Source organism: Triturus cristatus, chromosome 12, assembly GCF_964204655.1.
Source record: "Triturus cristatus chromosome 12, aTriCri1.1, whole genome shotgun sequence".
NCBI lineage: Eukaryota > Metazoa > Chordata > Amphibia > Caudata > Salamandridae > Triturus > Triturus cristatus.
The window spans coordinates 605,253,439-605,281,417 of record NC_140595.1 but is presented as its reverse complement, the minus strand read 5'-3'; the positions used below and the strand labels follow the sequence as shown (position 1 = coordinate 605,281,417).

At 46.5% G+C, this 27,979-nt stretch overlaps 1 protein-coding gene across 2 annotated transcripts in view; it reads left to right on the top strand.

Annotated features, from left to right (window-relative positions):
- Positions 1-27,979, top strand: part of TANGO6 (transport and golgi organization 6 homolog) — a 753,370-nt gene that overhangs the window by 401,331 nt on the left and 324,060 nt on the right. The window lies entirely within an intron of this gene.

The following is a 27,979-nucleotide window of genomic DNA, read 5'->3' as shown; positions in this document are numbered from 1 at the left end:
AGGGTTGAAACGTCGGCAGTAGAAAGATTCTGCATAAAGACCCATTCACTCAACCTGCAGTCCTATTCATTTACCTGTTCTCTGGCCTTTCTAAAGCCTTCTCGATCACTTTGTATATATTCTGCACTATCACCACATCACTGAGCACCACGTGTCGCCTTGTCACGAAATTTTCTACTTGCTTTTGTGTCTTGACAGCCATTTAATTCAATCTGGGTACTTATAAATGACGTAATTTATAAAACCTTGAATACCCTTTATGGTCTCTTTGTGTGTATTATTTGTGTTCTAATTGCTCTTTCTTGTGAATAACTCAGAGAGTGCTTCAACAGTGTAAAGAAATTATTCATACCCGACAGAACCAATTGTTATCTTTGTATATCCTAGCCCAATCTGGGCTTTCTGTTCTCCCATAAAATTGGGTTCTGGGCTACCATGTCTTATAAGATTTCAGGTATGTTTCGATGGCACACTGTCATGTGAGGAACAGTACTCTGGCGAGCATCCAAATTAATTTGAAAAGGTATTAAAACCTTTAGGGACTTCCAGTCTCTCTGTTAGGGCTTTGTCGGTGTTTCCCTTCTAAACATTAGGTGTCTTATTTGTCTGGTACCAACACATGCAAAATTTCAATACGGTTCCATGGTGAGTGTTTCTTTTTCCACTCTATCTGTAGATTTCCCCCATTTAAAATCAGGCGATATATTATTGCCGTGTGTGTGTTTCTCCCCATTTTGTTAGTTTTCTCTCAAAGATTGTTATCTAGAAGCACTTACAAGACCCAACACAGGGCAAAACCCATCTGAGATTGTTGAACATCATTAAGCGTTGTCTCATATTTGAAGTTAGAGTGCCTACACATTATCGCATTCGTGTCAAGATGCTCTTGCCCTGCAATCACGAGAGGCAAGTCAATGTTAACCTGAACACCCAGTGATATGGTTAGAGTATTACTAATAGCTGCCCAATATGACTCTAGGCTAGGGCAGTCGAAAAACATGTGGGTGTCTGATGCTGCCAGAAGGCCACACCTTGAACATGCCATTGGGTTGCCCTCAGAAAATTTTGATAATCTGAGGGGAGAATAGTATGCCCTATGCAGCGTAAAAAGATGGTTTCTGCGTAGCCATGAAGGCTTCACTATACTGCACAAAAGGCCGAAAGAAGCTGACCAAAGATTTTGTAGATTTGGACCAGAAATTGAAGGACTCCACAACAAGTCAGGCAGGTTGAAAACTCCGTCCGTTTCCTCGAGTAGGAGTCTATACCATTGTGAGGTCTCCTTTTTACCGGGTGGGTTGTTGACCAAATTATCAATAAGTAGGCTATATCCTCCAAGTGGAAATTTGTTTCTTTCAAGGGATTGAGTCTTATAGACCTGAATCCAACTAGACATTTGGACGTATTTGAACCTTGATAGATTGGGGCCGATCTTAGCCTGGAGCTGATCCCATGAAAGCAACTCCCCTTCAAAAAAGAGATCTCCCCAGACCTCTAGGCCTGCGTCTCTTATAGGCGCCGCTAAGATGACTCCAAGCCAGGCGGGGTTTTCCGGTAGTCCCCATAGCGGAGTTCTTTCACAAAAGTATCCTTGTTTTATAGATCTTGTGACTTCGGCCCATAATTTTGCCAATCCCTGTAACACCTTCAACTTGGGGTTGCCAAATTTGAAGAGAAAGGCCGATTGACTAACATCTTCCCCTTCTAACATAGCTGAGAACATCAGGCCCACCTCATAGTCTGAAGGCATTTTTAACAACATACGGGAGTGAGTCAACTGAAAAGCCCAAGCGTACAATTTCAAATCCGGGGCAGCCAAGCCCCCCTTGTCCCATCGCCTCCTAAGCTTTTTCCATGAAATCCTTGCCTGTTTGTTGTTCCAAATAAAAGATGTTATGTCAGACTGTAATTTAGCTAAACAAGAGTAATCAAAGTGCAAAGGGATGGTGCAAAACAGAAAATAAATTTTAGGGAGAATCGACATTTTAATTAAATTGACCCTCCCTATTAAAGATAGTGGAATGTGAGACCATGAATGCAATAACCTACGGCATTCTTTGGCTACTGCTGAAAGATTCATTTGAGCAATTTTTTCTATGTCCTTCCCAATATGTAGACCCAAATACCTCATCGAGGAACCTGCTTGTAAATCCTTAGCTCGACCATCATCATTCCAGACAAGCATCTCGGTTTTGGAATCATTAATTTCGTAACCGGATACTTGGCCAAAGGAGTGGGCAATCTTTAGAATTATGGGGAGTGCAGTACCAACATCTGAAGTAAGAATGAGCACGTCATCTGCGTATAGGGCTACTTTCCTTTCCCACCCTTTATAAGAAAAAGGCTTGATAGTGGCCTCCCCCCTCAATTGTTGCACAAAGGGTTCGATGTAAAAATCAAAGAATAGGGGGGAAAGTGGGCAGCCCTGCCGTGTCCCCCTAGTGATAGTAACCGGGTCCGATAATTCTCCATTAACCAAAAGGCATGCAACTGGGCTATGATATAGCAAACCAATTGCCCTATGGAACCCTGCCCCCACGCCAAACTTAGCCAAAGCCCCCGACAGGTAAACCCAATTAACCCTGTCGAAAGCCTTGGTCGCATCCAACGTGAGGGCCGCCAGAGGGAGGGTCCGTGCAGATGCTATATCTATAGCACCTATTAAGTCATATGTTAGCTCAAATAGTTGTCGTCCCTTGACAAAGCCCTTTTGGTCAGGGTGGAGGACCGCCGGCGCAATCTCGGCCAACCTCGATGCCAAAATTGTGGTGAAGATCTTATAATCCACATTAAGAATCAAAATTGGCCTATAAGATCCACAAGCGGTCTTTGGTTTCCCTGGTTTCAGAATAAGGGTGATTGAGGCATTATCCCAAGAGGCAGGCGGGAACTGACCTTCCACTAAAATTTGATTGAATAGAACAGTAAGGAATGGGACTAATTCTGTTTCAAGGGCTCTATAGATTTCTGCCGGCAGGCCGTCAGGTCCGGCCGCCTTCCCCTTCTTACTTCTTTTAATGGCAGATCTTACCTCATCCTCCGTAATGGTGTTATCTAAGAACTGAGACTGCTCGGTAGATAACGAAGGGAGATTGATATCCCTCAGCCAACCTTCTATAGAATCTAACGTGATCTCCTTATCCTCCTCGTAAATCGCCTGAAAGTATTCTCTAAAGGCACCCCTGATATCCTCATCTGAAGAAAGAGTATGATTATCTACCGTTATTGCGGCAATGTTATTGCGAACCAGATCTGTTTTAGTCTTCCAGGCCAGTAGTTTCCCGGCGCCCTCACTGTATTCAAAATGGGCCAGCTTACTAGCTTCCCATCTTTGTTGAAGCCGAAGATTTAATATCGAGCTCAAACTACCCTTCAGAGTCACTAATTGATTGCGAAGAGTGGGCAGATCTAATCCGGAAGCCACATGATTGGAGTCTATATCTTGTTGTGTTTGACGTATCTGAGCCTCAATAGAAATGACTTCCTCTCTATGTAGCTTCCTACGATATGAGACTTTGCCCAAAATAACCCCTCTCAAAAAAGCTTTAAATGAATCCCAGATCATTCTGGTCGTAGCTGAGCCCCTGTTGGAATCCAAAAAATTATGGGTTTCAGATTTTAGAAAAGTGATATCCTCAAGGGAAGACAGAAGAGAGCGGTCGAAAGACCATGTGATGGAAGACCTCTTAATCGGTCTAACAAGTTCCAATACAACAGCCGCATGATCAGACAGATGTATTGGGAGATAGTTAATGGCCTTGACGGAATCTACCAGCCTCAGACTTAAGACAAAATCGATTCTGGACTGGTGGTGGTATTTGTAGTTCCGGAAAGAGACCCCTTGTTGTTGTCCCGACCTCTCTCTCCAAATATCCACATAACCATATTGCTTCATAGCACTTTGCAGCAAGGCCCTAGTTTTAGAAAAAACAAGGGATCGATTATTAGCCGATTTATCCAATAAGGGGTCCAATACGACATTAAAATCACCTGCCAAGATAATGGGTTCAGGGAAGGAAAGCAAGTGTGAGAATAAAGACTCCAAAATAGAGGGGTCGTCCTGATTCGGACCATAATATCCCAAGATTGTACTTTGCATATCGGAAATAACAACCTACGCTATGGCCCATCTGCCACCTGGGTCGACTGCCTGCGAAATCAGCCTAGCTTTAGCTCCTTTTTTGAATACAACTGAGACCCCTCTTGTATTGGTTGTTTGGGTAGTTGAAACTGCAAAGTCTATCCACCTATTTTTCTTCGTAAGGGCAAGCATTTCAGTGTGAGTTAGGTGTGTCTCCTGGAGCACAATGACCTGCGCATCAAAGTCCCGCAAATATTGCATAATTCTATTGGCTCTGGGCTTGGTGCGGAGGCCATTTACATTCCAGGAGATATATTTTACACTACCCATGCTTAAAAAAAGAAAAAGCCAAGATTACCATTTGTTGCATTAATTCTTTGCTCAACATCTGCCTGCTTCCATCCTTTATAACACTCTTTCGAACAATGAGGACCATTTTATATTTTTGCCATCTCCCACCCCACCTCCTAACCCCGTGCCCCCCCCTCAAACCCACCTCCCCCCCCATGGAAAACCCTTGTGTTATCTAACCGGCAAATGGTCCGGTAGATAGCACCCCTTTGACAAGCTCCCATCGAGAAGAACCCTTCCCACCCCAGAAGAAAAAGGATACAAAACGAGAAAGCGTAGGACATAAAAAACCCCACCCATCATGCTATAAGAAAGAGGTTATCAAGGCTATTTAAGGCAATTAGCTAGATGTAGAAAAAAGAGGACCTTTAGTCAAAGTAAATAAGTAGATATGACCTAGGGTAGAGAAGCATACAGCTCTGTGTTACTAATATCACATTAACAATTAGGCTTATCTAAAAAGATTCACCAACGCTATCTCACAATATGCGTAATCTATTTGTGCTCTTTCCCTAGCGTCATCAAAAGCTCATCGGCTTCCTGTACTGACCTAACGTTATACATCCGATTGTTATGCATAACTTTGATGGCTGCCGGGAACATGAGCTGAGCTGTTGCTCCTACCTTTCTAACGCATCCAGACGTCTCCCAAACTCCCATTGTTTCTCCAATGTGATTCTGGAGAGGTCAGACCTAACTAGGAAGGTAAAACCTGTCCCTGCGAGAGACTTATGTTTTAATGCCAGGTTAAGATCTTTGGGGATTCCGCCGAAAGGGGTCCCTATGGACTCGCTGTATGTCCATGGCTAACTCCTCAAGTGAGTGCTCTAGGCCCAGGGACTCCTTTAACAGAACAGTGATGAAATGTTTGATGTCGTAACCCTCAGTTCCTTCCGGAACATTGAGGATCCGTAAATTCCCCCGCCTGGCGTTATTTTCTAACATCTCCATCCTCTCGCTTAGGTTTTGCTCCTCTCTGGTAAGCTTCTTTATATCATCCTTAGCTTGCTCCAAATTAGTTGAGAGTGCTGCTGAGGTCTCTTCCAGAACTCCTGTTCTGATGGACAAACCATCAATCTTTTTATCCAATGCTTCACAATAGTTCCTTATCTCCAATTGATTTGCAGAGGACTCAGAAAACCCTTTCCTTATCTCCATTGTGAGCGCAGAGAACATCCCCAGCAATGAGGCAGCTGAAATAGTGGATTCACCCTCAAGGATGGCTGTACCAGTTTCAGCAGCGTCACCATTCTGATGCTGAGCGTTAATAGTCACTTCATCCCGCCATTCTCCACCGACTGCGCCCTCCATCACCGATGTTGCTGCCAAATGATTGTCATAAGTTGGCCCTTCCGCTGTTAACAGGCTTAGTGAGAGACTCTGTTCGATGGTGGACAAGCCCCCTGTGACATGCGCCCCCAACTCTACTCCTTGAACTAGTCCGGCTGCCTCTGAACCTTTCAGATGTGATGTAACCTGGGGTAAACCCTCCCCCCCTGCTATAGCTTCAACCCCAGCTTCGACCCCAGCTGGCGTGCAGGAGGATACTGATAACACACTGGCGGAGGGAGAAAGGGGGGCGTCCGGGACATACAAGACACCTGCCATATTGTGATCTTCCGCAAGGTTAAGAATCTGAGGAACTGCTTTAAAATAAGATCGAAGTGAAGGGGTGATCTTAGAACCTGAAGATAATACTGCCTTAGGACCCTTCGCTTTGGTTTTAGACTTAGGCTTGTGTTTACTTCCTCTAGCCTTCACTTCTGTATTTAAATAGGAAGAAGATTTCCTCCTAGCCGATACCTCGGAGCTCTAAGCAGTGGCAGCCTCACCAACAACCTGCACGGCTGCCTTATCGCTCAAAACACCACAGATAACTGCAGATCCTGGTGCAGACCCTGGCGCTAACCCAGCCAGCGTTTTAATACTCTCACTGATCTTACCGTTGACAAAAGCCTCTGTCTCTAGCCTTCCCTCCTTGGCTACTTTCAGAGGAGGTGACAGTGTTGGTTCTTGCACCCCTCTGGAAGCCGCTTTATTACCTGCGCTTCTAGAGTTAGACGCAAAGGCGGAACCACGGAATGGCTGCACAAGGCTCCGCAGCTTTCTCACCCGCCTCAGCTCCAGCGCGGCTGACCAAAGACGCAGCCTCGGCTTCCCCCGGGGCTCTCGGAGTGTAAGTGTAGCAGCTTTGCCAATTTCTAGCTCTGAGAGCGGTGTCTCCTCTGAAAAGCGCTGACTCTCTCCTGCCACTCTCAGAGGTACAGCACTCACCACAGAAACAGTCGAGGGAAAAAACTCACGGCGTCCTCCATCCTCCGAGAACGCCCACGGACAGAGGAAGCAAGCTGTATGGCGTGGGACATCTGGTCGACCAACGCTGCACTGCATCTTCAACGTACATTGAAGAGACGCCGAAACAACGACCGATCAAAATGAATTTTACCCGCTTCCAAGATAAGGAGTACTATTCCTCTACAACCTCCAGGGCAACCTCCAGGACATGCCCTACTACTCCGGTCACCGGGGACTCAATCCTTCTCGCGGCATGGCAGGGTAAGGTCGACTGACGGGAGCTCGCCTCAGAGCGCTACGGCAGCCTAGCAAGCTGCCGCCATGTTTCCCCGAGCTTCCACCATTCTTGAAACTCACTATCAACCTTGCACTCACAACATGCAAGTTCGAAGGAGAACCAATTCAATGTGAAATGAGACAAGAGAGAAACCGAGAAACTGTATATCATCACACTGCCTGGTTGCACAACTGGACTTGATTTGTACTGCAGGAGCATTGATGTCTCCAGGCAAGAGAAGACTTTTAGCATAGCTGTTATTGACTTTGGCATCTAACACCTGATATCATATATGATATAGTTGCTGACACGCTACATTTACAACTCTGATCTGGAATGAAACTTGATATTTTCCTGAGGTGAGATATAATTCAAGTTTTATCAACACTGAGTTATTATATGTTGGGGATAAAGAGAGCTACTTTCAATATTATGTAGTAACATTCTGTGGCTCTGATTGAATTCAACTTAACAGGTTGATAACCGTGATAGGAAATGCTTTCATTAATTGTGTATAGTTTTCCTACACAATCGACTATCATATACTTGTTCAAGTTAATATATTAATACTATACTTGTTCTAAGAATAATAAAGTCTGTGCAAGAAGAGTTTCTACTGACTGTTCTTGTAGAAATATTGCAAATCACTATTGAGTTCTTGATCTTATCACATGACTCCTTTTGAAAACTAACAGTGCAAATAAGAGTTTTTAATTCTAATGGGCGACTGCTTATGAAAAAATAAATAGAAGTCTATATCTTTATACAAGTGTTGTGCTAGAATACTTCTCTTACTTCAGACACGTCTTTCCAGAATAGAGAATACGAGCATTCCAAACTTCTAAATAGCAAGTCCTGGCTGCCACAACAGTAGGTAGTGATTGCCTAGAAAGGACACTGTGGACCACGAGGAACTTACATTCTAAGCATTCAGGATGACTACCATCATTTGCAAGTCTTGTGAGAGTCCCGTGACTCCATGTAGTTCTGCTGGTCTTAACTTGTAGTTCTGCTGGTCTTAACTCAGATGTCTAGTGTATTGCATCCCTCTTATACAGAGGCGTCTCTCCAAGCGGTGCCGACACTCCTGAAGAAATGCATGGTCAAGAAATTCGGTACCTCTCTCCGGACAGTGCAGAGAGGTAAACACGTCCCATGCTGCATCTTGACAATTAGTCCGAGTGAATGTTTGGAATCATTAAAGCTAAAAAGAGGACATTCATTATTAAAAATGTTCAATCCAGCAATTTCTGTCTGAGCCTCTATTGTGGGGTGCAGTCCATCCCTAAATGACTGGGGAGGTCTGCTTGTGCTGTGCAGGCTGTCAGTGCATCATGTGTTTGACTTCTTCAGACAGTTGTTCATGCAAGTCTACACCATTTGAAGGTAGCTTCATTATATGCATTGCTTAACTTGTTCCATTGATTGTTATGTTATGTTAAGGGAACTTATATAGCGCAACGATTACCCGGAGGTGTCCTGGCACTGATTATTATCCCTAAGAAAATAGACGGTGAACTGCTATTACAGGTTAAAAAGCTAGGTCTTAAGACTCTTCCTAAAAGTCAGGAGGTCCGGGCTTTTTCTCAGGTGGAACGGGAGGTCATTCCAAGCTTTTGTAGCCCGCACAACAAAACTTCTTCCGCCCCAGGACTCTTTTCTTATAAGTGGTACAATAACCAGCTTGGCTTCCATGGAGCGCAGCGTCCTTTTAGGCCAGTACCATCTAATGTTCTGTTTCAGAAACTCAGGGCCTGTGCCCTGAAGGGCCTTAAACACTATACACAAGGCTTTAAAACACACCTGTTTCCTGACTGGCAACCAGTGAAGTTTACTGATTTCCTTGGAGATGGACGCAAATTTGGGTGTGCCTGACAGCAGCCTTGATGCTGAGTTTTGCAGCATTTGGAGTCTGTTCATAAAGCGTTCCTGTAGGCTCAGATAAAGGCCATTACAATAATTGAGCCTAGACAGGACAAGCGCTGTGACCACTGTTCGCTGGCTGTCAGCCAGTAAAAAGATTGCTGTAGTTGGTCCCTGCTACACCTTCTGGGGGGATGTCACAGAACTTTGGACATGTTTATTTTTCCTGGCGGATATCCCGTCTGCTGTGTTACAAACCCATTATAACCTATGGAACTGGTAATACAGCGGACGGGATATCCGTCATGGTTGTGACGTAGTATCCCATCCGCCATGATTGTAATCAGTCTCTTAGTTGTCATTGTTTCACGTTGATCTAGAGCAAGATAGAGAAAGGGAGCAAACAGGTGGGAGAAAAAATTAGGACAAAAGTGACAAAGGAAGAAACAAGGAAAGAACCTTGAAGATTGAGTTAAAAAGTTCAGGGTGGTGAAAGGAGGAGGCATGTGGTGGAGTCAAGACTAAACATTCGGTTGCACTTTTATCAAACGTCTAAGAAAAACTTTATCTCCCCTGCACTTACATTTGTATTATTATTTTTTGTTAACAATTTGATCACTGGCACTATGGAAGCAGTGGACTGATTATAACAGTCTGAACAACTCACACTCACCCATAGAGGTGTGTGCACATTGATGGCTACTGCTGAGAATCTGAGCAGCTGTGACAGAGTTCAATTTTCAGTATCGTGTGCAGCACCTTTCACAAGCACTTAATTTCACACCCCAAAGTTTTCACGAGCAGCTAGGACCCATTTAATCTGCTTTGTGTTTCTTACAAAACATTCACTGACTGGGAAAACTGAAATACCGTGGAATTAAGTAAGCACTGGTCTCAGAGACCACAAAACATCAGATAATGCTTCAAGAACTGCACATCTATAATTTGGCCCATTCTGTTGCAATGTTTATATCAGTGCTAGCATCATAATTAACTAATTTAAATACTTTTTGGTAGTTCAAGCCGCCTCTTGTTGTTTTATTGTTTCAGGTTGTCAGTGTTGGACAAATCTCAAAACACTGAAAACAGTTTTAACGATGCAGAATTTTTTGCACATCCAGTGCTTGTTTAGATCTGTGTTTGGAAGGCTGTTGATCCGTTAATCATGAAGTCACTGATCGTGTACCCATTATGGCTAATTTGTTCCCACTGCAGCTCAGCTGTTCCCATTACGGTTCAATATGTACTATAAAGGCTCATGTACACCCATGGTGTCTCAGTCACTGATATTGTCTGACAGAGAGCTGTTTGGTCTACTATCACCAGCTTTCTTTTCCTGGTGGCCTGCTGCTTCCTAGCCTGGGTCGAGCACTTCTAAGTCCTTTGGCGTTCCTGCATCCCACTCAAAATCTGTGAATGATTGTGAGGTCTCATGACACATGGCCTCTCTAACTTATGTTTTCAGGGGTGAAATCCTCCTCTATTTGGTTGATCTTCCAGACTCCTGCTCCCTAACTAGGCTAGCCTTGTAAGGATTTTAATGTTTTGAATGTGAATCACTTGTACTGAGCTGGTTATGGCAGAATGGACCTCTGTGATGTTTCTCCTGCTAATTACAAAATTGGCGTGGACAATTCACTCACTGATGCATTTTTGTGGGTGGGAAAGTTGGCAAATAGCCTATGTTTGGGTAAGGGGTGAGGGGTAAACTGTTGGTTGCTAGTTTATGTTGAGACTTTTCTCTCCCTGGCACTTGGTCCACACTCCTTAAGTTGCATCTGTTATGTTCTTGAGATGTTGATGTACATGCAGGTTTTGAAAAGAACTTGGTTCGAACGAGTTAGTCAGGCTTGAAAGCACTGTGGCAAGGGGTACATCTTGTCTGAAATTTTCTAATATTCTCCCATTACTTCTTGCTTGTTTGTATATCTTTTCTTAAGTATTTTATATAAAATAAATAATCATGGGAGAAATCCAGTCATAGCTGCTCCATCACAAAAGTTTGAAACTTTTTCTCTGACCCCGAGAGAAATTCTTCTTTCCCAACCTCTTCCATTTTTACCCCAATGTCTGACCAAAGAGTAGGGAACATACTTCACCTCCCTAATGGCAGTAACCTCCTGTCCTCCCTATAACAAAGCACATTGTGTACTTTCAGTTTTCATCTTTATGCTCCCCACACAACGAAATAAAATGCACTGAGCCTCCATTTTAATATACAGTCATTTTCTTCAAGGGTAACCTCAGCTGCATTTCCTTACTCCAAGACACAAACAAAGCTCCTAGCGTTCTCCTCTATTCTGATGCAATTCCTCATGTGGATGCTGTGCATAGTTTTGCAAAGACTACAGAAATGCACCACTGCCAAAACTTCCCAGAAACAGACTTGCACCACGAAAGCAATGTAGGTTTTACAGCAGTCTGCCTGATAATAGACCCACTGATCACATCAATCACACCCAAATGTCGGACGACAAGTGAAGGCACGAGTCCATCACTTGTGGCTCTGTTGCTTTTAAGTGAGGTTTACACTCTATATGCTCCATTGCACCCTTTCCTTCCTGCCTTTTTATGTCACTCTTGTAGGTACCTTTTTTTCATTCCTGCTTTCTACCTTTGTCACTGTTTTCACATCTCTCGCCACACCATTCTCTTTTCTTCCTTTTTGTCTTTTGGTCAGGGTCAAGGTCTGATGATAAAAAACATAAGCACTGCTCACCAAAAATGAGTGCTAGTTCCCACCACTGGAACAAATTGAGCTCTGCGTCTACTGCTCTCTTAACCTCTTCAGTGCCCATGACGAGATAGTCTCGTCATGGAGCACGGTTGCGCTGTGCCCATGACGAGACTATCTCGTCATGAACCCCGCCCGCTAATGTAACGCCCGGCACAGGGCGGGGAAAGGGCGTGGCACTGAAGGGGTTAAATAGGAAGGAAGCAGGTGCTTGGATATCTGAAAGTCTAAGCTATTAGAACAAATACCAGAAATGTAACATGGAAAAATCTTGCATCGCCCCTTCTCAGTTGCCATCCTTTCCACCTTTCCAACCCTATAGCTCTCCCAGTGAAATTAGATTGTTGTTCCCTGCTGCGGTTCGTGGAAGAGTTTTTGCGCACTCTTGTTGGTTCTACTGTAACCCCCAGTCTATCCCTGTACCTGGCTGATGCCAAGAGTAATTTACTCTGCAGACTGGCTGTCTCCGTGTCTGCACAGTGATCTCTACACACACTGTTCAAGTGAACATCCCCAGACATGTCACATGGTCCAAACAAATGATACAAACTCTTTAATTGTAGCCTAAATTCCTTAATAACATGGTACAGACCAGTTTATAAACCTTATTTAACAAGTAAATATTAAGGAATGGAACCTGGAATTCCCCTTTGTGTTTCTGTGGTGAAAACCTGCCTGCATAGCTGAATAGGAATGGTGCAATGTGAGGCGGAGTGTATAAACTGGCTATCAAAGCCATGTTATTGATGGCTGCTGGCACCTCCCACAGGCTATCTGCAGTAATTCTATTATTTATCTTGCTATATAAGGTGAATATATTGTTAGCTGAGGGACAGGGAGCAGAAATTGTTGTACTCTAGTCAAAAGGGAAATGCCTGTTGTTGCCATGAGATTAGAAAATGTATGCACTGTTTAAATTTGTAGATATTGTCAACTGAGTGCAAAGTAGCAGATATTGTGTCCTTGAGTTTGAGTTTAGGATACGTGCTCTAAACATGGTGAGGCAGTGCTGCAGTTAATCATGAAGAGATGCAGATAATGTGGGAATAGGCACAGTCATGCAAGTGAGCGTTTAGTATCATTAGGGTGGTTGGTATCATAGAATAAAATTCACCATTGATGTTTATCAGTGGGATCCATAACTAATATATATACGTTATATGGATCTACCCAGGAGTGACATAGACCCAGCTCCTTTAAATACAGCTAAGTGTCCAGAGACTATTGTATGGAGTCCACCTAGGAGCAGCAGAGGTCCAACCCTTCGAGGCACAGCCAAACAAGTCTATACTGTATGGGGCCCGCCTAAGAGTGACAAAGTACACCCCTTGGAGGTACAGTTAAGCAACTGGAGAATACCATATGGGGCTACCTAGGAGTGACAGATATCCAACTCTTGAAGGAATGGTTATCAACCAAAGAATACTAAATGAAGCTCATATATGAATGGCGAAGGAGCATCCATAGTATACACATCAATGAATCTAGGACAGGTTGGCGCAACCATGGTACATGGACTGTGAGATCCGCCCAATAAAGATGCTAGCTCAACCCTTCAGTGAATGTGGCAATATTGTACCCGGAGAGGAGAGGACTCCATCTGTGTTTCTGTGGAAGAAGTTCATTTAGGTTACTGAACAGGAGATTGGAGGGGGATGGAGTGATCAAGAAAGGAAGTAATGACAGAGCTTCTGGCTTTAGTCCTGGGCCCTTTCATGGCTAAACAGGAAAGATGCCATGGGAGGACCTACTCTCCATCCTTAATCAGACTCCCCGAGCTGGGTGCTCTAGTACAAGGGTTTACTAGATAGGAGATAAAGGATGGATCTAGGAGCGATGATGGTCACTTCACATGGCTTGTCACATTATCCAGTCTCCTCCTCATGGTCGCTGGAGATTTCACCACAGGCTTGTACCAACCTTGGTCATAGTACTCCCATCCAGAGGCAGTGATGGTGTGCTTTCATCATTTCAACTTTATTTCGGCCACTTGGGCCATAAAAGAATACAACAAATAGACATACAATAAATAACATGTTATGCACCACATATTAAAATGCTCATTTAGAGTTAGCAGCGTAGCAACATTCAGATCAGACCATCCTCAATTTTTGGACTATACATAACGATTGCGGCTGATCCACATAGCTGTTAAAAATTTCGCAACAGCAAATACTATGGGTGCTGATAAATCAGTTTTTAAAATTCTATAAGCTGAAATGTAATGCTTAAAACCCAGGTTTTTTAAAAGTGGAAGAAGCCAGTATCTCCGTGGTCTGTGGTAGGCTCGACAGAAGAAGATTATATGCAGGTCAGACTCTGATGGGTGGCCACATGCTGGGCATAGAGTTGTTGAATTAGATGACCAACTGACAGTGTGGGCTCCAAGAGGCAAAGTACCATATCGCCATTGTAAGTAGAGCTTCCTGGTTAATGTTGGTTCAATATCATCTAGGACTGGTTCCCGGGTGTATGTATCTTTAAATCCCAGGAACTGTTCAGTAAGGGACCCAGCCCTGGCCTTCATAACTAGAACACGTAAATTGTGCTCATAGTAAGCTGAGGAGATGGTTTTGCGGGAAGACATTGGGCATGTGTTGGCTGGGTCAATCCACAAATCGGGTCTTCCTATTGATTCACAGGAATGTTTAATATAGGCGAGCCATGGTACTTGATCAATTCTTATAAGTCGCAGAATATCTTGTAGCTCTATTCTGTAATTCTCAAGCTCTGGGGTACGCCATAATTTATGCCAGAAAATTAGAGGTTTGAGGCCTAGTTCCACCGCGATGGGTTTTAAGCCCAAATCCAATCTTAAAGGTAACAGCGGGGTGCTTGATGGTAGAGCTGTCAGCTGCCTCAAGAAGTTGTTCTCTACAACCTGTATTTTCTGGATAGGTACATGTCCCCAGATTTCACCCCCATATAGCCCAGCCGCCCTAGCCTGGGTTTTATAAATGTGAAGGCGTGGGCCTAATGGTTTATAGTTCAGCCCACTCAACATCCTAGAAATAGCACCCGTCATCTGGGTTAACTTCAGATTCACTTTTGTCTGGTGTGAATCCCACCTCATTAGAGGATTAAAAATAACCCCCAAGTATTCAAAGGTGTATACCCTCTCAAGACTGGAGGTCCCTATCCGCGGGCTAGATCGGGTAGAGGCAGGTGGGTTGAAGATCATATATTTTGTTTTTGTAGTGTTGATCTCCAAACCATGCGACTTGCAAAAGTCGACAAAGCCGTCAAGGACCCTTTGTATACCCATAGGTGATTTGGAGAGCAACAGGGTATCATCAGCAAACATAATTGCCGGTACCCTGTTGCCCTCCAGCCTTGGGGCATCGATGTTACTAATCCCATCAAGATGATTAAAGATCCCGTTGACAAAGAGGCAGAAAAGGGTGGGTGCGAGCACACAACCCTGTCTAACCCCCCTGTCAACGGGAAAAGGATCTGAAAGGGTACCTCCTCTGCCACATCTTACCCTTGCATAGTTGCCCCAATGTAGTTTTTCCAGAATGAAGAGTAGATCAGCGGGAACCCCTGTAGCTGCCAAAACTGCCCAGAGTTTGTCCCTAGGGACTAAATCAAATGCCGCCCGCAGGTCGACGAATATCGTGTATAAACTGCCCCCCTCGATTGTTACTGATTTCCAGTAGAGAAGGTTCAATCGGAAGATCTGGTCCACCGTTGAAACCCCCCTTCTGAAACCTGCCTGAAAGGGACTCAAGATGTTATTGTCATCAATCCAGGCCTGGAGCCGGTTCAGAATCACTCTACCAAAGATCTTTTGTGTGACATCTATGAGGCTTATGGGTCTATAATTGGCTGGGAGCAGAGGAGAGCCCTTCTTAAAAACGGGAACAATCTCTGCGCCCAGCCAAGTAGCAGGAATCTCCATGCCTCGCAGAATATGATTAAATAATAAAACTAGATATGGAGTCCAGACATCCACCTCCTGCTTAAAAAGGTCACCTGGGATACCATCCATCCCGGGGGCCTTGCCTGGAGCTAATCCAGCTATAGCCGCTCTAACCTCCTTGAATGTAAACAAGGAGATTTCTTTAGGATCCTCAGTGCATGAAGGGTAGAAAGCAGCCTGCTCCCCATCTGGTAATTGGTACAGCGATTTAAAATGATCAGACCATGCACTAGGTGAAATATTCGGCTCCAGTGCTGGGGCCAATTCCAGTGAACCAGTATTCACTGTTCGCCAAAATGTTCGTGAATCCCCCCTGGCCAGAGATACAGAAAGGGATTCCCATTTCTGGTGTTCCCATTCTTTTTTTGCATTACAAATTAAAATTTTGTAAGCGGATCTCTTGGCTCTAATTATCTCGCTTCCCCGACCTGCTTTGATAGAGGTCAGGAGGCTTGATTTTGCAATGCGACAGGTCCTATTATACCAAATTGGACCAGCTGCGCAAGCAGTTGGCCTCTTTAGGGTACGAGTGAGTGTTGCAGATACTGTCTCAGAGAGGGTTCTATGGCACTGCCCTACTTGTTCATGATTACTCTGGTTTATATCATTGACCGTGAGTGCCTGAGCTTTTTCAAGTATAGGGACAACCCTTTGATAGAGTATAGGTATCCTCTCTGGGTTAGAGATGAATGTCTCCCACTTTACTCTACGTCTGTTTTGAGTCAGGCCGAGGCCGGTATCCAGGGAATCCCTCGATCCCAGCCTAGAATCTAGACCAGGATGGGCAAATTCTAGTTTCAGCGCATTGTGGTCACTGTCTTCCCTAGGCAATACCCAGAAGTCAATAATGCTTGACCACATTGGTAGTGGAGCCAGTATATAGTCCAGTCTTGACTCCCTACCCTTGCTGTTAAAGGTGAAGCTAGCTGGGTTGTCTGAAGTTGTCCTCCCGTTACATGTCCGCAGACCAAATTTCAAGGTTAGAGCGGTAACTTGTGTAGCAAGGGGGGTCCAAGCTCTGGGGGCTGTTGCTCGCAGGGGAGGTATGGACCACTCCATGTCCTCCTCCATGGCTAGATCCAGCAATAGTCCCGGAAGAAGCTCATAGTGGGAGTTAAAATCTCCTCCTATCAGAAAGTGAGTGCCCTGTGAAATATTGTTTAAAACTCCTGAGAGCTCCTCTATCGTACTTGAAGTCTGGGAGATCTTAGGTGGCCTGGAGTATACATTAATCAACAGAAGGATGTTTGCATTCGGCCAGTCAAGCCGAACCATAAGGATGTTCGGCGAATTTTGTGGATATGCAACAGCCTTACAGCCCAGATCAGTGGCTACCCAGGTAGCCAGACCACCTGAGGGACGTCCAATGCCAGCCCATGTTGCCTGCACAGAAAATGAAGCAAAGCCTGTTTGGGTGAGATGTTCTCTCGCCCAGGTTTCTTGAAAGAGGCAAATATCTTGGGCCTGGATAAATTCTCTCCATTCTGGGCAGTTGGCTTTATTTGCCAAACCTGCCACATTCCAGGACAGGATCTTGAGGGAGGGACGATTAGATATTTCCGGAGCAATAATTGCAGAGACATCGTTCTCCCCCCTATCCTGACCTGGAGATTCCGGAGCCCGTGAATTCGCCACTTGGGGTGCAGATACCTCATGTGGGCTAAACGTTGGGAGGAAAGAACCCATGTTTTTTTCTATGACTTGATGTACTCCAATTGTTTTAATATTTTCAGAAGGAGTAGTTAGCCTGGTCAGTGTGTTAATAAAGTCATTGGACCCTGTTGTGACCGCCCCTTTCGACTTTATTGGTCAATCGACCATATCAAGGCTGCTAAATCTATTGTGAGTTAATAAGCAGTCAAAGCGTGGAGGCTTGGGGTGTGGAATTGCTCTAAAAACTGTAGGGGCCTGATTTCTAGTCCTTCTGGACACAAGTTCCCAGCAATCTTCTCCCCGTTCGGGATCAACGGTTGGATAAAAAAAGGATAGAGGGAGGGAGTAAATCTGTGATCCTTGGGGCTGATAGGGCCAGCTACATATGTGCGAGACAGTAAGAGGATCTCTAAAATTAATCAGTGCACAATCTCCCTGGATTGACTTCCTAGTATGTCCTATCCAGGGGATTCGTCTTACCATCAAAATCTCACTGAATATTCCTTCTGGCAACGGCCTATTCCTAGAGAGCCAGTGAATTACCTTATTCTTCAAGGCCTCCGCCGGCTCTCTAGTAGAGGAATTTAATTTGGGGATGCCAGCTAGAATTACAGTGTAAGGCATTGCTTCTGGTGGTAGATCAATAGTTCTATAGTTATGATCAATGCCGTTAGTGCTCATAGAAAGTATGTCTGTCTTCAGTTGGTCACTTGAGCCGAGGGCTTTAGTTATAGGGCTATGGTTCGAAGACACTGCAGGAACGTTGGAAAGCTGCTGCAATTGAGTGGGATGTAAGGTCGAGCTACCCGCCGCCCCTTGAGTCTCAGATGTAGAGATGTTGATGGTATGTGTGGATTTATTTTGTGGGATCTGGTTTATTGTGTCAGAGCCCTCGTCGACACGAGTAAGATCCATCTTGCGCTGCACTAAGGCCTTTTCTATCTTAACTAGACAGTTTAGAATGGGGTTGAGTAAGTCCCTCAGAAGTGTACCTATGTTCAATAGTGTAAGGCCCTCTTCTCCCAAGGCATCAATTGTAATTGGTTTATTTTTGGGCTGTGCGCCGGAGGATGAGTTAGCTTGCTTTAGGGGTTTCGTCATGGCTTTTTTGGCTATACTAGCTGTATTGTTGCCTCGAAAAGGAATATATTTGAAGTTCTTAGTTTTAGCTCCTCTTATGCCTTGTGCCCCTTTTTTTGTCTTAGGGATTGCCCCTTCCCTCTCATATGCGGTAGTTAATTCATGCTGGGCTGTGGAAATTGGAGTTAGTACTTTGTCAGAAAGACTAGGTTCGATGATGGTAGGTAATATGGACGAACTGGGTAGGGGGAGGGATAATAGACTGGGATCAGAGTGGATGGAAAAATCATGAATTGTTAAAGAATCATTTTGGGTAACAAGTAGCGAATCTTCAACTATATTAGTCACTATTTCAGTTGCCCCCCCCCCCCCCCCATCCAACGTTGTGGCCCTAACAAGAGGGGCCGGAGATGTTGCATGTTGAAGAGGGCCCAAAGAGGATCTTCTAGCCCACTCTAACTCTTGGGAAATTCGCCTTTCTAATATAGAGATTTCATCTATAAGAAGAGATCCCGCTTTCACAAAGTATGTGTCCAGTGTACCTGAGGGGGCCCCCTTGGCCGTCGAGGATTTGCTCCTAGTTGTCCTTGGTGACATCCTCAGCCTCTCGAGTGTAGGGAGCGTATCAGTAGGAATCAGCAGTTGATAATAGTCCCTCTCCTTCCTCGTCCGTCCTCGAACGGCCTCAAACGGCCCGCTCTTTGCCCGGTCTTCGCCCCGAGCTACGACCCGCGCGCGTCCCGCTAGCGCGTATGGGTGGGGCTTTGTTGTTGTAGGTTGCGAAGACACGATTAGGGGAGGAGTCGGGAAGAGGACCAGGTGCAGCTGATGAATGCTGCGCTCAGCACCCTGGTCCTCGCAGTCCCGGGTGCAAGGTAATCCGGTTTCTGGCAGCAAAGTCTCTCCCAATCGAGGTACGGCGTAGCAGCCTTCTCCCCACGTCAGCAAGTACGGGATAGGGGCCCAAGAGTTCTGTGGATGAATCCGAGCCTGCGAGCGACTCCCGCGAAGCGGGGGTCGCGAGGCTTGATGAAGTTAGGAGGGGAGGAGTCGGGAAGAGGACCAGGTGCAGCTGATGAATGCTGCGCTCAGCACCCTGGTCCTCGCAGTCCCGGGTGCAAGGTAATCCGGTTTCTGGCAGCAAAGTCTCTCCCAATCGAGGTACGGCGTAGCAGCCTTCTCCCCACGTCAGCAAGTACGGGATAGGGGCCCAAGAGTTCTGTGGATGAATCCGAGCCTGCGAGCGACTCCCGCGAAGCGGGGGTCGCGAGGCTTGATGAAGTTAGGAGGGGAGGAGTCGGGAAGAGGACCAGGTGCAGCTGATGAATGCTGCGCTCAGCACCCTGGTCCTCGCAGTCCCGGGTGCAAGGTAATCCGGTTTCTGGCAGCAAAGTCTCTCCCAATCGAGGTACGGCGTAGCAGCCTTCTCCCCACGTCAGCAAGTACGGGATAGGGGCCCAAGAGTTCTGTGGATGAATCCGAGCCTGCGAGCGACACCGGTACCAGGGGACCTAGAAGTGACAGCGCACAGATAACAGGACCAGGAGCTCCATCTAGTCACCATCAGGAAAAGTCAGTGGTGGGAAGGGAAAGGGCACAGCTCCTACATAATGAGTGAAGAGGCTGGAGCAGGCTAAAGGTAAACAAATGTAGCGAGAGGGAGATCCTCCACATCAGACAAAAAAACAAAGTAGAGGCCAAACACTTTGACCCGCAGACACAAAAAAGAGGATTCTGCTCACAAAAGGCCCAAATGCAATAAAGCAGATGCTGTATCAGTATGGTATATCAAAGCTCCTAATTTATTTCCTATTAGTGATGACTGAGAGCCTGATTTAGATCTTGGTGGACGGGTTACTCCGTCACAACGGTGACAGGTATCCCATCCACTGAAATAGAAATACCATTATATCTTATGTGATTTATATTTTGGCGGACGGGACATCCGTCACTGTTTTTGATGGAGTAACCCGTCCGCTAAGATCTAAATCAGGCCCTCATTCTGTTGGTTAGCATAGTTAAATTATCCTGTGGACCCACTTTACTGACTGCAATGTGCCTAGTGGGCCGCACCAGCTTAAATTCTCAGACATCTTCCACCTTCTAGACAAGTCTTCCATATTCCACTGACGCAGCGCTTGGTCACCATGAACAGTTCTACAACTCTCTCTGTCATCACTCAGATTAAGCTCCAGATTCCCGAAGTGGAAGCCTTCTATCATCTAGGTCTCGCTTCTAAAAAACAAATCTCAATATTCTTGTGGCTGCCATGAAATGCTCCAGAAGCTAGTTTTGGTACTGGCTTTTCCCAGCAGAATCAATCCTCTCAATCGCTCTATAGAAATTGTGATGTCCTTCATCAGGAATCTGCAGAATCAGAGACTGAGATAGGCCTCTGAAATATATGTTTGGTAGCCATCAGCACATAGAGAAAACGGCTGATTGGTTCCTTTTCCACAGCTTGGGAGCCCATCAAATGTCATCTAACTGGCCTTATTGCATCCGTTCCCCCATATCCTGATCAGTCTACTGCACAAGACTTGCCAACCAATGGCTTCCGATGACATCAAGCAGCTTTCGTTTATATCTATTAGCAAGATGCAAACTATGCTCCCCTGACCGTATCCAGTTTTCTATGGCACCAAGGTGGTGCACAGGATACTTTCAATCCTTAGTTTCAAAGGTGTTGATTGAATTTAAACTGAATGACAAGATTTTTTCCAGTTTTCTTCCTGCACCCACATCCTCCTTCAACTCAATAAGCATTGTACATCATTCATGTCATACTTGTTCTCGCAATCCATCTGGATAGAAAAAGTAAAATGCTGTTTAGTTACCACCGCTTCATCATCTGTACCTCTGAGTGCCAGTAGGAGGCATCAATCGACTCCATGTCAGTGTTGGTAGGGACGTGCGTGGTGCCTATATAGGTGCCACCACGGCGCACTGACATCAGTTCCTTTCTTTTCGGCCAACAGCGCGAATCGAGAGAGCTACCTCGGTCACTTTCTGACCATCTTTTTCACTTTTGTTGACTCTTTTTGAGGAATTGTTCCCAGTGTGCTAGGGATATGTTCCCTAATGGATTTTAAACCTTCTGGGAAATTTCACAGGCAAATCTGTGTTTGATCCGAATTTGGTCTGTTTCTGGTGCCTGGGCCACGACCCCAAGGCCTGCACCGAGTGCAAGTCTATGCAACCCAAGGCCATCCGTGAGTGTGCAATGAAGCTCTTAGTGGTGCAGCAGAAGAATGCTCCACGTCATTCATGCTCCCGAAGGAGATCTCTGTTCCGCTCCCTGAATTGTTCTCATGAACGGTCATCTTTTCACTTCAAAACGTCTCCCTTGAAGCCTGATCGATGAAGCACAAGAATAAGTTGAAGTGTTCCTAGGCTTCCCCATCCAAATGATGTGCTTTGAGGTTCTGCTCCTGTGTGCCACCTGCAGAGCCGGTGGCAGGCCGGGCTCTGTGCTTCCCCAAGTTCCTCAATTAAAAGGATTGTATGATGCATGCCATCTTTGGGCCACCGACTCCCTCTGACACGTGCTCGGGCCCCACGGAGTCAGGCAGTGCCCCTTTCTAAGTTACCGCTGGCAGAATAGCACCTGAAGCCTGCTGTGCCCTCTGGATCTGCTCCTAGTCTGATGCCTTGCCTTGTTCCTCCAACGAATGAAGCCCCAATCCTCCTGATGCTATCTCCAGCGCCGCAGGATGACGAGCCTATTGATATTTGAGACTCAGACAGCGCTGCACCGACACCTTTAAATGTCGACTGTGGCGCCGCTCAGGCCATATCCATCGTACTTGCCAACCTTTCCCCCTAAAGTGTGGGGGGGAGTGAAGAAGAGGGGTATGGACCCATTGAGGAGGACCCCAGCCAAGCAGCCAGTTGGTATGAGGAGCTGGGTGATGCCAGTGGCTTGGATACCTCCCTTGACTCTGTCATGCTTTTCTCTGCAGGCTCTGTTTCGGAGGAAGGCGCATCTTTTGCGACTATGATGCATAGGGCAGGGGAGGTCCTGTAACTGCCAGCTGCTGAGGTCAAGACCAACGCCTTGATGAATGTACTTCACCCAGGTGTGAGCTCTGACGAGCCATTGCTCCCCTTTAATGAGACCCTTACAGACTTTCTTCTGGGGGCCTTAGCAAATTTTGAGCAGTGACTCCTGTGCACCGCATGACTGTCCATCTGCATCGTCCTTCCCCAGGGCGGCTGGATCTCTTCTCTCAGCATCCCTCAGCTGAGGTCAACCCAAATGCATTCCTTTCCACCCCCCTGTATAGGGAATCCAAGAGGCTGGACACTTATGGGAAGAGAATCTTCTCTTCCACCAGCTTGGCTTTGCAGTCGGTGAACACGGCATGCCTCTTGGGCCAATATTCATAGCTGCTGCCTATGCTTCCTGAAGAGGGCCGAATCATCCTGAACCAAGCATTGGTAGATAGTCGGAACACAGCTAAGTTTGCTATCAGGTGCGGACTGGACATCACAGATCCCTAGGCAGTGCCATGTCCTTTATGTTGGCACTTTCCCACCATGCCTGGTTGTGGTTCACCGTGTTCCTGGGGATGTCCGAGCGTCCTTGTTGGCCTTCACCTATTTGGCGATAAAGAAGACACTGCCCTCGAGCAGTTTTGTGAAAGCCAGGTTATCCCCATATTCCTGCTCCTCTCTCCAGCTTCCCAACCACAGCCACTGCCTTTTGTCCCTTCCGTGGTCCTTGCCGGGGCTCCTATGGCCATCCACGATACCAGCCTTACACACCAGCCCAGCAGGCTTCCCAGCTTTTTCATGGCCTTGGTCACAGATCCCACAGAGGCAGCGGAAGCCGGTCCCAGCACGTTTCCAGACCTCCCTCTCCTCCGGCTGCCACAGCCTCCAAGCCTCTTTAGTGAGCCCTCCACCCACCACGACCATCTGGTGGTAGGCTCAGCCAGCACCTGTCGTAAGAGACCTAAATCCAGGTCATCCCCATATTCCTGCTCCTCTCTCCAGCTTCCCAACCACAGCACCTGCCTTTTGTCCCTACCGTGGTCATAGCTGGGGCTCCTATGGGCATCCACAATACCAGCCTTACACACCAGCCCAGCAGGCTTCCCAGCTTTTTCATGGCCTTGGTCACAGATCCCACAGAGGCAGCAGAATCCAGTCCCAGCACATTTTCAGACCTCCCTCTCCTCCGGCTGCGATAGCCTCGAAGCTGCTTTAGTGAGCCCTCCACAACTATCTGGTGGTAGGCTCAGCCAGCACCTGTCCCAAGAGGCCTAAATCACTTCCGACAAGTGGATGCTACAAACTGTGCAGAGAGGGTATTATGCCTTCGATTCATGGAAATTAACCCTGGGTGTAGCTGGCGTAGCGGGACTACGCGGAGGTCCACCGAGTAGGGAACAAACTCCGTGAAACTCCGCTCCGCCACCCGCCTCCACCCCCCTTGGAAGAGGAAGAGGAGAAGGGCAGTCCAGGGACGCCGCAGTACAGGTAAGTGTTTTTTGTTTTCGTTTTAATTAATGTCTGATTCATTTTTAATGGGGGGGGGTGGAGGCGGGGCTGGCCAACTCCGCTCCTCTGCGGAGTGTGTGGGGATTTGCCTACTTCGCGTTCTCCGCAGCGAAGGCAAATTTCCACACACTCTGTGGACGGAGCGCAGTTCTCCGCCCGCACCTAATGGAAATGCCACAGCCCCAAACTTGCTGATGGAGAACAATCTCTCTTTGGTCTGTCAGGAAGTGTAGGCTCTGTTGGCCAAAAGGGGCCATCAAGAGGATACCAGCACCATAGGTAGGACGTAGTTGTTATTCCTGCTACTTTCTGATGCCAAAAAAGGACGGAGGCCTCTGCCCCTTACTATATCTGAGCCCTTTCAACACCATCCATAAAAAAGATAAATGTTCTGTCTGCCTTGGACCCTGGAGACTGGATGGTGAAGTTGGACTCGCAGGATGCTTATTTTCACATCCCCTTCCTGCAAGTCCACAGGCTGTGGTTCACAGTAACCCACAAGCAAATCCAGTTCGCTGTGCTTCCCTTCAGCCTCACCAGAGCACCCCTGGTGTTTATGAAAGTGATAGGTGTTTGTAGCACAGCTTTGAAGGACAGGGGTTCAGTCTTCCCCCACCTTGATAACTGACAGCTGAAGACTGGCTCACACCAGGCAGTTGTCATCTACCTCCAGACTACGACGAACCTCCTGCATTCACTGGGGTTCACAATCAACATGCTGAAGTCACAAATTGCTTCTCAGATGCTCCCTTTCATCAGGACTATTCTGAACACTGCAATTCCACACCTACCTTCCAGAGCAGACAGTCCAGGACATTTAGGCTATGATCCTGATGTTAACCTCTGTCCTGTATTTCGGTGAGACTGATTCTGAGGTTGCTGGGTCTGAAGGTCTTGTGAATCCTGCTGGTTAAGCACGCCTGATGGCACAGGCAGGCTTTGCAGTGGGACCTGAAGTCTCACTGGATTCAGCATCGGGGGCATCTCTCTGACCTGGTGCAGATTTATAAAGAGACTGCAAAAGGTCTGCAGTGGTGTCTAACGAACCGCCATTGGATCATATGCAGACCCTCTATCTCTCGCACCCTGAACTGACAGTGGTGACCAACACATCACTTCTGGGTTAGGAAGGTCACCTGGGAGATGTGGAGATCAGAGGACTCTGGTCTCCGGCGGAGTACCAGATCCACATCAACTTTCTGGAGCTGAGGGCGATTCGCTTGCCATTGAAAGTCTTCCTCCAAGCCATCAAAGGAAGGCCGGTTCAGGTGTTCACAGACAACACTACTGCCATGTGGTATTGCAACAAACAGGGCGGAGTGGGGTCGTGGACTCTGTTGCGCCTCTGGACCTGACTGGAGTGACCAGACATCTTCCTGGTCATGCAGCACCTGATGGGATCTCTGAATGCCAGGACAGATGAACTCCACCATCGATGCCTTGCAAATCACAAATGACGTCTACACTTGGAGGCCACTGGGGAGAACCTTGGCTCGATCTATTTGCCGCTGCTGAGAATGCACAATGTCAGCTCTTCTGCGCGTTGGGATTTCCAAAGCAGCTCTTGCTTGGAGACGCGTTTTATTTAGTCTGAAACCCAGGACTCCTGTACACCTCTCCCATATACTGCTCCTTCCTCAAGTTGTCAACATGAACAGAACTGACTGGCCCTTAGGCATCCTAGTGGCTCTGAACAGGGCAAGTAGAGTTTGTATCCCGAACTCCTGAGAATGAGCATCTGTCCTCCAATCATGCTGCCTCTTTGGGAGGACCTCCTGTTGCAGTAGCAGGTCAGGGTCCCTCACCGGATCCTAAGCAAGCCACCTTCATGCGTGGAGATTGAGTGTCGACAGTTGACTGCCTTTGATCTTCTTCCGAGATTGGTGATGTCATCTTGGCAGTCAGGCGTCCCTCAACAAAGACTGTATATGCCTGCCGATGGGACAAATTTGTGACTTGATGCTCCTCATGTCATGTTGATCCACTTTCCGCCCCCTTGCTGGAGATGTTACTGGTGGTACTGTCTTTTGCCTGACAAGCCCTTACCCTGGGCACCGCTAAAGGTTATCTTTCAGCCATATCGTATTTTTTTGGTGGTTGCCAGATTAGATCTCATGATTTTAAACTCTCGTTTTGACAGGTTTTCCTAAGTTTTCCTAAGTTTGTTTCCCCCTACCTCTTTCATCATGCCCAAATGGGACCTTAATTTGGTCCTCACGTTTCTCATGGCCTCTTCATTCGAGCTTCTGCACAGCTGTCTGCTTGGACTCCTAACATTTAAGATGGCCTTCTTGGTGGCCATTAATCGGTCAAGAGGGTCTGTGAGTTTCAAGCCCTTTCAGTTTATCCTCTGTATACCAGCTTCTACCTAGACAAACATTTTTTGTTGGACCCGTGCCTCCTTCCTACTGAAGATGGTGACCCCGTTCTATGTCAGCCAAAACATAACAAAGTTTGCATTTTTTACTCCATCTCACCTTTCTGAGGAAGAGGCTCAACCGTCTTGATCCGAAAGAGCCCGGTCTTTCTACAGTAATCATACCATAGACGGCCTGGTGGATGACCAGCTCTTTATCGGATGCACAGGAGAGAAGAAAGACAAGGCAGTGCAGAAGAGAACCATCTCTCGATGGATTGTAGTTCTGCATTGAGATCTGCTATTCACTTGCTGAGAAGATGCATCCCGAGGGCTGGCCCATCCCACTAGTGGCCATGGCCGCTGCCACTGCGTTAGCATGTGGGTTGCTTGTCCTGGACAGCTGCTATCTTGACCTTCCTCCACACGTTCATGAAGCACTTCTGCTTGGACAGTCGGAACCGTCGAAACTGGCATTTTGTCCATTCGTCCTCCAGGATTTTCTAGTTTGAGCTATTTCACAGACCCACCTCCAGGGAGGTTTTGCTTGGGTATCTAATTTGAGGTGAGGAATCTGCAGTTAGAAGTCTCTATCAGAAGAACAAGTTACTTACCATCGGTAACGATTTTCCTATTTGAGACTCTGTCCACCAGCGGATTTCTCACCGACCCTACCATCCACCTCATTCTGCGAACCAGGCTTTCTCCTTAACATTCGGTTAGATTCTTCACACTGGTCACACACTCAGTCAAAGGTGTTAACGCGTTTTTGGCACGGAAATAGTCGCAAAAGAAACTGATGTCAGTGTGCCAGAGTGACGTCTGTATAGGCACCTCACACGTCACTTCTGACACTAATGCTGCCGAAGCAGACCCGATTGATGCCACCTACTCGTGCACAGAGGTACTGCTCAAGATTTTCAGGCTCCAGTCTGATGTCTGGGGAATATTCTAAGGTGAGGAATCTGTGGTTAGATTGTGTCTACCAGAAAAAGTATTACCAAATGTAAGTAACTTGTTCGTTTATGCAGCTCTGGCCTATCAAATAAAAATTTCATGCAAAAGGACAATTGCAGTACACCCATGTTAAGCTTGTCAGACTCGGAAGTCCGATATCAGAACGTTGTCATTGCACAGAGATTGTTTGGTGTGACAAGAAGGTTTTGGTTGTAAGACCGTGTATGGGGGTGTGGCCAGTCAACATTTTAGCAAAATATTTAGGCTATGCCAGAACCACTTTCAATAGAAACATCAGTAACTTGTAGAGGCCCATTTGTTTTTTGCGGCGAGGCGCACAGCTTCCTGTTGAAAGGATTGGGGAGGAGGGCCGCTGGTTAAGACGAAAACCTGCCTATTGGGAGGAGATGTAGAGGGATTCCCACAATGAGGCTTTTCCAGTAATTAAATATAGTAAGTACTAGTGAAGTAGTTCATGGTTTAGTGGTATGGAATGGAAAATATAGGCACATTTTTGTATGCTTATTACTGCAGACCGTGCTGCAGTGGCAGTAATAAACTATTTCATTCGCTCCAACAGACTCCCGAACAATCCTAGAATTTGAGCTGGGCATGAGCAAATGAAGACGTAAGAGTAAGACATTGATTGAACCAGGTGGGAGGATGGTGTAGAAAAAGAGGAAAAGTAAAGGACCTTCATCATACGAGGGCGTAAAGCCATCCAATGACGAATGGCGATCAGCCAGTTAGACACACATGAATTGGAAGTGGGAAGACAAAGAGAGGAGATGTCCCCAAGGGAAGTGGCGTTAAAAAATAAGGCTACGAGGTAACCTAGGACTGGGGAACCACAACTGAAGTGAAGGGCTCAGTTTACTTGGAGCCCCACACCACAGCGAAAGAAA